Genomic DNA, 9,038 nt, shown 5'->3' with positions numbered 1-9,038 from the left:
TCAAACTCTCTTTCCACCACAAACAAATATCTCCATCTCCCAACCACCTCCACATGCCAACTATAATCCTGTCCCTTCCACCTCCCAAAATAACCTTAGTGGCTCTATTCTTCCAACTTCTGCATTACATGAGCAGTTGCTCCGTGATTGCAACTACACTCCCAGGTCTCGACCTGACACTGAAGTGGTAGTGTTAGATTCTGATACTGAAGCAGAATCCTCTTATAAGTTGAATAGAGATCCTCAACCGTACTTCTTTCCCAACCCTATCTTTTCAAGGTACCCTATTGGTGAATTTTTTGAAAAAGCAAAGAGGAATCTCAGAAGCATATTTGATACTCTCAGAATTGCTGAAAGTTCTGGATTGAGTGATGTTGCTATGCGGAACCTCTGGAGGATCTTTCGCAAAGAATCAGATGCTCTGCTTCTAGAACTTCAGGAAGTCTGTGCAGCTGCTGCCCCACGTCCTCGTGGAATTCTGAGAAACTATGAAGACTTCTGGTTTGCTCGTCTCAGAGGCAGATATCTGTTGGAAGAGAAGCCCTTTGTGGATGAGATGGAACAGTTGAGACTGGCTGCTGCAATGGAAGCAAACCCATGCAGGGACATGGTTATCTGGATTCCTGAGTATCCTGTTCTGCTTGGAGACTTCAAGACCTTATTTGACTTTCTGAGGGAAAACCCTTCTATGAAAGACCCTAGCTTGGTCATTCCAGAAGTTGTTGACCCTCCAGAAGTTGAAGGTCCCTCTGCTCCCAGGAATCTAGTTGCCATTCTTCAGGCACTAGAGAATGGAGACTCTGAAATTCCTGCTGCAGAGTATGGAGATGCTTCTATACAAGAAGCAGATGCTGAAGATCATGTTGCTGAATCAGACCCTGTTGAGGATATCCCAGCAAATGATACTTCTATAGAAGCTGCAGATCAACATGCCATTCCTGTGGTTGAAAGCGGTGAAGCTTCTTCTGATGAACCTTCTCGTCTTGCAAGGACTCTAGAAGCGATTCAGAGGAGACAGGATGAGCAAAGCTCACTCAATGACAAGTATGATGCTTTCATTGAAAGGCAAGAAGGACACAACAACGATGTTAAAGAGATGCTGGCCAAGATCTTGTCAAGACTAGGGCAATCTTAGATTGAGTCTATGTTGTTTCTCTCTTTTCTTTGCATCTGTTTTGTTTCTGTGCATCTGATCTTTTCATTTTGTACTTCTGTACCAAATGGTTGAACCTTAATGAAATCATCTTCTTCCTCCATGTGTTCTGTTTTATTCATCTGAATCTTTTCTATTTTTTGATGATATGACAAAAAGGGGGAGAAATACTGTGATAAATGATTTGATTTAATCAGTTGCATTCACTAACAAGAACTGCAAGTTCTATATGGTTTAAGTGTTTTGCAGGTACAGAGAAGTGAAGTGAATCTTCAGAAGCAAACACCAGAAGCAAAACCATGGAAACTGAAGCAAGCTGAGTGCTGTCAAGCTTCAGAGATCAGAAGCAAGAAAGAAGAATGAATCAGAAGCACTGATAATAGAATTTGAATATCATTGTCTATCCTGTTCTGACAAAATTCTATTTGCTCTGATACATATAATGTTATGGCTCTGATACATTATTTGCTCTGATACATTATTTCAGCCTATATGGCTCTGATACATATAATGTGTTCAAACACACATTTTATGTTCTAACTCGTTCATGCTGACTTTTGTCGTTTAGTTTTTGATCTGTAACATTTCAGGATGTAGAGATGCTCTAATGATGCTCTGGTACATTCAACAATGTTCTGATACAAATCTAGCATGAAGTGATGATTGGTAGACATTCAAAGTTCTGAAGCTATCCGAGGGAAGCAGAAATCAGAAGATGTGAATGTTCTAAAAGATCAAAGAAATTCAAGTTCTGAAGCTGTCCTGGATGGAAGCAGAAGTCAGAAGCTGTGAATGTTCTGAAGATCAAAGAAATTCAAGTTCTGAAGCTGTCCACAATGGAAGCAGGAATCAGAAGCTGTGAGTGTTCTAAGGATCTAAAGAAATTCAAGTTCTGAAGCTGTCCAATGGAAGCAGAAGTCAGAAGCTATGAATTCTCTGAAGGCAGAAGCTTATATGATCGTCTCTACCGAAATAATCAGGGAAGTCTTTTATCAAAGTTCTTCGAGTATTTATTTCAGGGGGAGATTATTTATCTCAAGGGGAGATTGTTAATCTCAGGGGGAGACATATTCATATGCTTATGCTATAGCTGTGTAATTTGTCTTTTGCCGTCTACTCTTTCTGATCGCAAATTCATATCATTTATATATGTTTTTGTCATCATCAAAAAGGGGGAGATTGTTAGAACAAGATTTGTTCTTATCAATTATCTTAGTTTTGATGATAACAATAATATGAATTTTGCTTAAGATAATATGGTACTCTAATCCAATGCAATTTCCCTTTCAGGAAATATATAAAGAGTACGCATAATTCAGCGCTCAGAAGTTGTGTCTCAAATGGTTCAGCATGCAACATCAGAACATGGTCTGGCAAGACATCAGAAGATGGTCGAAGCAGAATCAGAACATGGGTCTATGGAAGCATCAGAAGAACATGAGATCAGGAGCACTGAAGATCAGAAGATGGTATCACGCAACAGAAGCACTTCAAGATCAGAAGATCAGAAGATGCTATGCACCAAGCTGTTTGACTCTGATGATATTCAAACATCGTATTCACAAACATCAGATCAGAAGGAAGTACACGTGGCAGACTACGCTGACTGACAAAAGGAACGTTAAAGCTACTAAAGGCTACGTCAGTAGACACAGCGTGAACAAGGCTCGAGGTAGTTGACAAAAGCGTATAACATTAAATGCAATGCTGTACGGAACACGCAAAGCATTAAATGCATTCAACGGTCATCTTCTCAACGCCTATAAATATGAAGTTCTGATGAGAAGCAAGGTTACCAATCCTTAACAACTCTGAACGAAAATAAACTTGCTGAAACGCTATTCAATCAATGCTCAGAATCTTCATCAACTCACTACATTGCTGTTGTAATATCTTAGTGAGATTAAGCTTAAACGATAAGAGAAATATCACAGTTTGTGATTATAGCTTTTAAGAAGCATTTGTAAACTCTTGAATAGATTACATTAAGTTGTAAGGAACTAGAGTGATCGTGTGATCAGTATACTCTAGGAAGTCTTAGCAGTTGGCTGAGCAGTTTGTAACTAGAGTGATCGTGTTGATCAGAATACTCTAGGGAAGTCTTAGGAGTGAACTAAGCCTAGAGTGATCGTGTTGATCAGTAGACTCTAGAAAAGTCTTAGAGGGTATCTAAGCAGTTGTTCCTGGAGTGATCAAGTTGTGATCTGTAGACTCTGGAAGACTTAGTCGTGGACTAAGTGGAAAACCATTGTAATCCGTGCGATTAGTGGATTAAATCCTCAGGTTGAGGTAAATCATCTCTGCGGGGGTGGACTGGAGTAGCTTCGTTAACAGCGAACCAGGATAAAAATAATTGTGCAATTTATTTTTATCGTCCAAGATTTAAAGTCACACTTATTCAATCCCCCCCTTTCTAAGTGTTTTTCTATCCTTCAGTGAGGTCGGGCACCGTAGGAATGAGTGCAAGCTGAATCAGAAGAAGTGCTTCAAGTGTGAAGAGGTGGGTCATGTTGCCGCTGATTGTAAGAAGAAGATTGTGACTTGTTACAATTGTGGTGAGGAGGGTCACATTAGCCCACAGTGTCCTAAACCGAAGAACAACCAAGCTGGAGGGAAGGTCTTTGCTTTGTCTGGATCGGAAACCACTCCGGAGGATAGACTAATTAAAGGTACGTGTTTTATTCATGGCACACCTTTAGTTGCGATTATTGATACTGGAGCAACTCATTCTTTTATTTCTTTGGATTGTGCTGAGAGGTTGAATTTGGAAATATCTGAAATAAATGGAAGTATGGTTATTGATACTCCAGCGTCGGGGTCAGTAACTACTTCGTCTGCATGCTTGAATTGTCCGGTTGATATTTTTGGTAGGGAATTCGGGATGGACTTAGTGTGCCTTCCGTTGAAACAACTCGATGTAATCCTGGGGATGAACTGGTTAGAATTTAACCGTGTTCACATCAACTGTTTTTCGAAGATAATAATCTTTCCTGAAGAAGTTCATTCTGATGATCTGGAGATGACGGCTAGACAAGTGGGTGAAGCTATCAAGGATGGTGCAACAGTGTTTATGTTGTTCGCATTGATGAATGTGAAAGGAAAAGTGACGAGTAGCGAATTACCTGTGGTGTGTGAATTCCCAGAAGTTTTTCCGGAAGAAGTGAATGAATTACCACCGGAAAGAGAAGTGGAGTTTTCTATTGATTTAATTCCGGGAACTAGCCCAGTGTCAATGGCACCGTACCGTATGTCACCGTCTGAGCTGACAGAACTGAAGAAGCAGTTGGAAGAATTGCTGGAGAAGAAATTCATTCGTCCTAGTGTCTCTCCGTGGGGTGCACCTGTGTTGCTAGTGAAGAAGAAGGAGGGTTCAATGAGGCTGTGTGTGGATTACAGACAATTGAACAAGGTTACTATCAAGAATCGATATCCCTTGCCGAGGATTGATGATTTGATGGATCAGTTGGTTGCAGCATGTGTGTTTAGTAAGATTGATCTGAGGTCTGGGTATCACCAGATTCGTGTGAAAGACGATGATATTCAGAAGACCGCTTTCAGAACAAGGTATGGACATTACGAGTATTCGGTAATGCCGTTTGGAGTTACTAACGCACCTGGTGTATTTATGGAGTATATGAATAGGATATTTCATCCTTATCTCGATAAGTTCGTGGTGGTGTTTATAGATGATATCCTAATATATTCTAAGAGTAAGGAAGAACATGCAGAACATCTCAGACTTGTGTTGGAGTTGTTAAAAGAGAAGCAACTTTTTGCCAAACTGTCGAAGTGTGAATTTTGGTTAGAAGAGGTCAGTTTTCTTGGACATGTAATTTCGAAGAATGGTATTGATGTCGATCCTACTAAGATAGAGGCTGTATCCCAGTGGGAAGCTCCGAAATCGGTGTCAGAGATTCGTAGTTTTCTTGGCCTTGCAGGTTACTATAGGAAGTTCATTGAAGGATTTTCAAAGTTAGCATTGCCGTTAACTAAATTAACCAGAAAGGGTCAGGCTTTCATTTGGGATTTAAAATGCGAGGAAGGATTCCAAGAGCTGAAGAAGAGGTTGACTAGTGCTCCTATTTTGATTTTGCCGAATCCGACAGAATCATTTGTGGTTTATTGTGATGCTTCGCTGATGGGTTTAGGTGGAGTATTGATGCAGAACCAACAAGTGGTCGCGTACGCGTCGAGACAACTCAAAGTGCATGAAAGGAATTATCCGACTCATGATTTGGAGTTGGCAGCAGTGGTTTTTGTCTTGAAGTTGTGGCGACATTATTTGTATGGGTCGAGATTTGAAGTGTTCAGTGATCATAAGAGTCTGAAATATCTATTTGACCAGAAGGAACTGAATATGAGGCAGAGAAGGTGGTTAGAATTCCTTAAAGACTATGATTTTAGTTTGAATTACCATCCGGGTAAGGCAAACGTAGTTGCTGATGCTTTAAGTAGGAAGACTTTGCATATGTCTATGCTAATGGTGAAGGAATTGGATTTGATTGAACAATTCAGAGACTTGAGTTTGGTATGTGAAGGTACTCCTACTAGTGTTAAGTTGGGGATGCTGAAGCTGACCAGTGGTATTCTTGAAGAGATCAGAGAGGGCCAAAAGGCTGGTGTCGAATTAGTCGACAAGTTGACTTTGATTAAGCAAGGCAAGAGCGGTGAATTCAGAGTTGACGAGAATGGTATACTGAGGTTTGGAAACAGAGTTTGTGTTCCGGATGTTGCTGAACTCCGAAGAAATATTTTAGAAGAAGGACACCGTAGTGGATTAAGTATTCATCCTAGTGCTACCAAGATGTATCATGATTTGAGAAAGCTATTTTGGTGGCCTGGAATGAAGAAAGAAATTGCTGAGTTTGTGTATTCTTGTTTGACTTGTCAGAAGTCAAAGATTGAACATCAGAAGCCATCTGGATTTATGCAACCGATGTTTATTCCTGAGTGGAATTGGGATAGCATATCGATGGATTTTGTTTCGGGTTTGCCGAGAACTGTTAAGAATTGTGAAGCTATCTGGGTTGTGGTGGACAGATTGACAAAGTCTGCACATTTCATACCGGTAAGAATGGATTATCCGATGGAAAAGCTGGCTCAATTATACATTGAGAAAATAGTCAGTCTGCATGGTATTCCTTCGAGTATCGTGTCAGACAGAGATCCGAGATTTATGTCTAAGTTCTGGGAAGGTTTGCAGAAGGCTTTGGGTACTAAGCTGAGACTGAGTTCTGCTTATCATCCGCAGACGGATGGACAGACTGAGAGAACAATTCAGTCGTTAGAAGATTTGTTACGTGCTTGTGTATTAGAAAAAGGAGGTGCTTGGGATAGTTATCTGCCTTTGATTGAATTTACCTACAACAACAGTTTTCATTCGAGTATAGGTATGGCTCCGTTTGAGGCATTGTATAGTAGGAGATGTAGAACTCCATTGTGTTGGTACGAAGCTGGTGAGAGTGCTGTGATTGGACCAGAAATTGTACAACAGACTACGGAGAAGATTAAGATGATTCAAGAGAAGATGAAAGCTTCTCAGAGTCGTCAAAAGAGTTATTATGATAAGAGGAGGAAGACACTTGAGTTTCAAGAGGGAGATCATGTGTTTATGAAGGTTACTCCTATGACGGGTATTGGTCGAGCTTTGAAGTCAAAGAAGTTGACTCCGCGTTTTATTGGACCATTCCAAATTTCAAAAAGAGTGGGAGAAGTGGCGTATCGTATTGCGTTACCGCCAATGCTTGCCAACTTGCATGATGTATTTCATGTGTCTCAATTGAGGAAATACATTTCGGATCCGTCCCACGTGATCCAAGTAGATGATGTACAGGTGAAAGACAACTTAACGGTTGAAACGTTACCTGTGAGGATTGAAGATAGAAGACTGAAGCAATTGCGGGGCAAGGAAATAGCTTTAGTCAGAGTAGCTTGGGGAGGACCAGCTGAAGGAAATGTTACCTGGGAGCTAGAGAGCCAGATGAAGGATTCGTATCCAGAGCTCTTTACCTGAGGTATGTTTTCGAGGACGAAAATTCTTTTAGTGGGGGAGAGTTGTAACGCCCGTATAATTTTAATATTAATTTAATCAAGAATATTGAATTAATAATTAGAATTATTAAGGATTTTGTGAAAATAATAAATAAATAATGGTTTATGGCATTTGGGCCATGTGAGAAATAGTAAAAGGGGGGGTGTGATATAGGAAGGCCCTTTACTAATATTATTATTATTTTCATAAAATAATTGGAATTGGGAAGAAAGAAAGAACGTGAAAGAACAGAAGTCTGAGGAACGAGGAACGTGAAGGAGAACGGTAGAGGGAGAGACCAAGAATCAAGAAATTTGTCTAAGGTAAGGGGGGACTTATCTGATTATCATCTATTATAGGGTTAGGGGTCGATAATACTGAATAGATGTGGAATTCGGGTCGATTGAATCATATAATAGGTTTAGCGATTGAGTCAATTGTAGGATGTTTGATCTCTATGTTTGAATCTATGATGTCTGCGTTGTTATGGTCTCAATTGATGTGTAATTGGTGTATTATGAGACGTATTTTGTGTTGTTTGTGCATTCTATTTCTCTAGGTTCGTACTGGTATGGTTTGGGTGTGTTTGGAATGCATAGAATGTTGTTTTCTGCAGGTTGGGGTTTCTGAAATCGCCGGTTCGCGCCGCGTGAAAAGGTTGCGCCGCGAACAGGTGGGCAGAATGCCAGGAAGTTGTGATACGCTTAGGTCGCGCCGCATACCTGTGTTCGCGCCGCAAAGGCGTAACTTTTTCTCGTTTCGCGCCGCGTGTGGATGTTTGCGCCGCGAACAGCTTGGCAGAGAGCCAATGAATTTTTGGGACGCTCAGTGCGCGCCGCGAACTGGTGATGGCGCCGCGTGCTGTTGGTGTTTTGAGATATTTTAAAAGTCCAAAGATGCATAACTTTTTAACCGTTGGTCCGTTTGATGCGCCGTTTTGAGCTAAACGAACCTTGTAGGATAATCTATATGATGATGATTGATTGGTTTTTAGAATGATGAAAATACATGTATGTTATTCTTGTTGAGTATGATGATTGATGCAAATACGTGTATGTTTTGTGTATAATGATTATGGAATTGTAATTGAATGATGTTAATATATATGAACATACTTGAATGATGATGATGATGTTGATGATTGATGATGATGATAGTAGAAGTATGTTGTATATGTTGCATTCATTCATGCTCATTGATGATACTGTATCCATAAGGGTGTGTTGGATCAGTGAAGGGCATGATTCCCATCGTGTGGAATCTGTGCTGGCAGGGCCGTATCTTGGACGATGTTGGATCGGTCATGGGTTATCCCCATTTGATGATGATTGGTACCACATGCATAGTGTCAGTTCATACATATGCATAATTTATGACATGATTGGATGTATTCCAGTGTTGTAAATATTAATGATGTATTGATTTTGGTTTGATTGTTGTGAATGTCTGTTTATGAAACAATTGGGTGAATGATACAACTGTGATGTGCTATGGCTTTATAACCTTATAACATTTGTTAATTATGATGAGACTCACCCTTACATGTTGTCATTTTCAGATTGAGGATAGCGCCTGTTCGACTCGGTGAGGATTAGCTCATGAGTCAGTGTTTTAGTAGCGTCAGGTGTCATGCTCTGATAGTTGTAACACTGGGGACGCGATTGTTTAGAGTTTATGATTATGACTCTAGTTATGTTTTGATGTTTTGAAGGATAAGTTTTGAAGATGTTAAACTTAGTTCGTTTTTGATAAATTTCCGCTGTGTGAACATGAAACGTTTTAATTTATGATGATTACCTCAGTGAATGCATGACATGACTGAATGATGTTTGTTTATTATGAATTGTGGCACCC

This window comes from Vicia villosa, unplaced genomic scaffold (genome assembly GCF_029867415.1).
Source record: "Vicia villosa cultivar HV-30 ecotype Madison, WI unplaced genomic scaffold, Vvil1.0 ctg.000547F_1_1, whole genome shotgun sequence".
Classification (NCBI taxonomy): Eukaryota; Viridiplantae; Streptophyta; class Magnoliopsida; order Fabales; family Fabaceae; genus Vicia; species Vicia villosa.
This window is presented reverse-complemented; position numbering follows the sequence as displayed.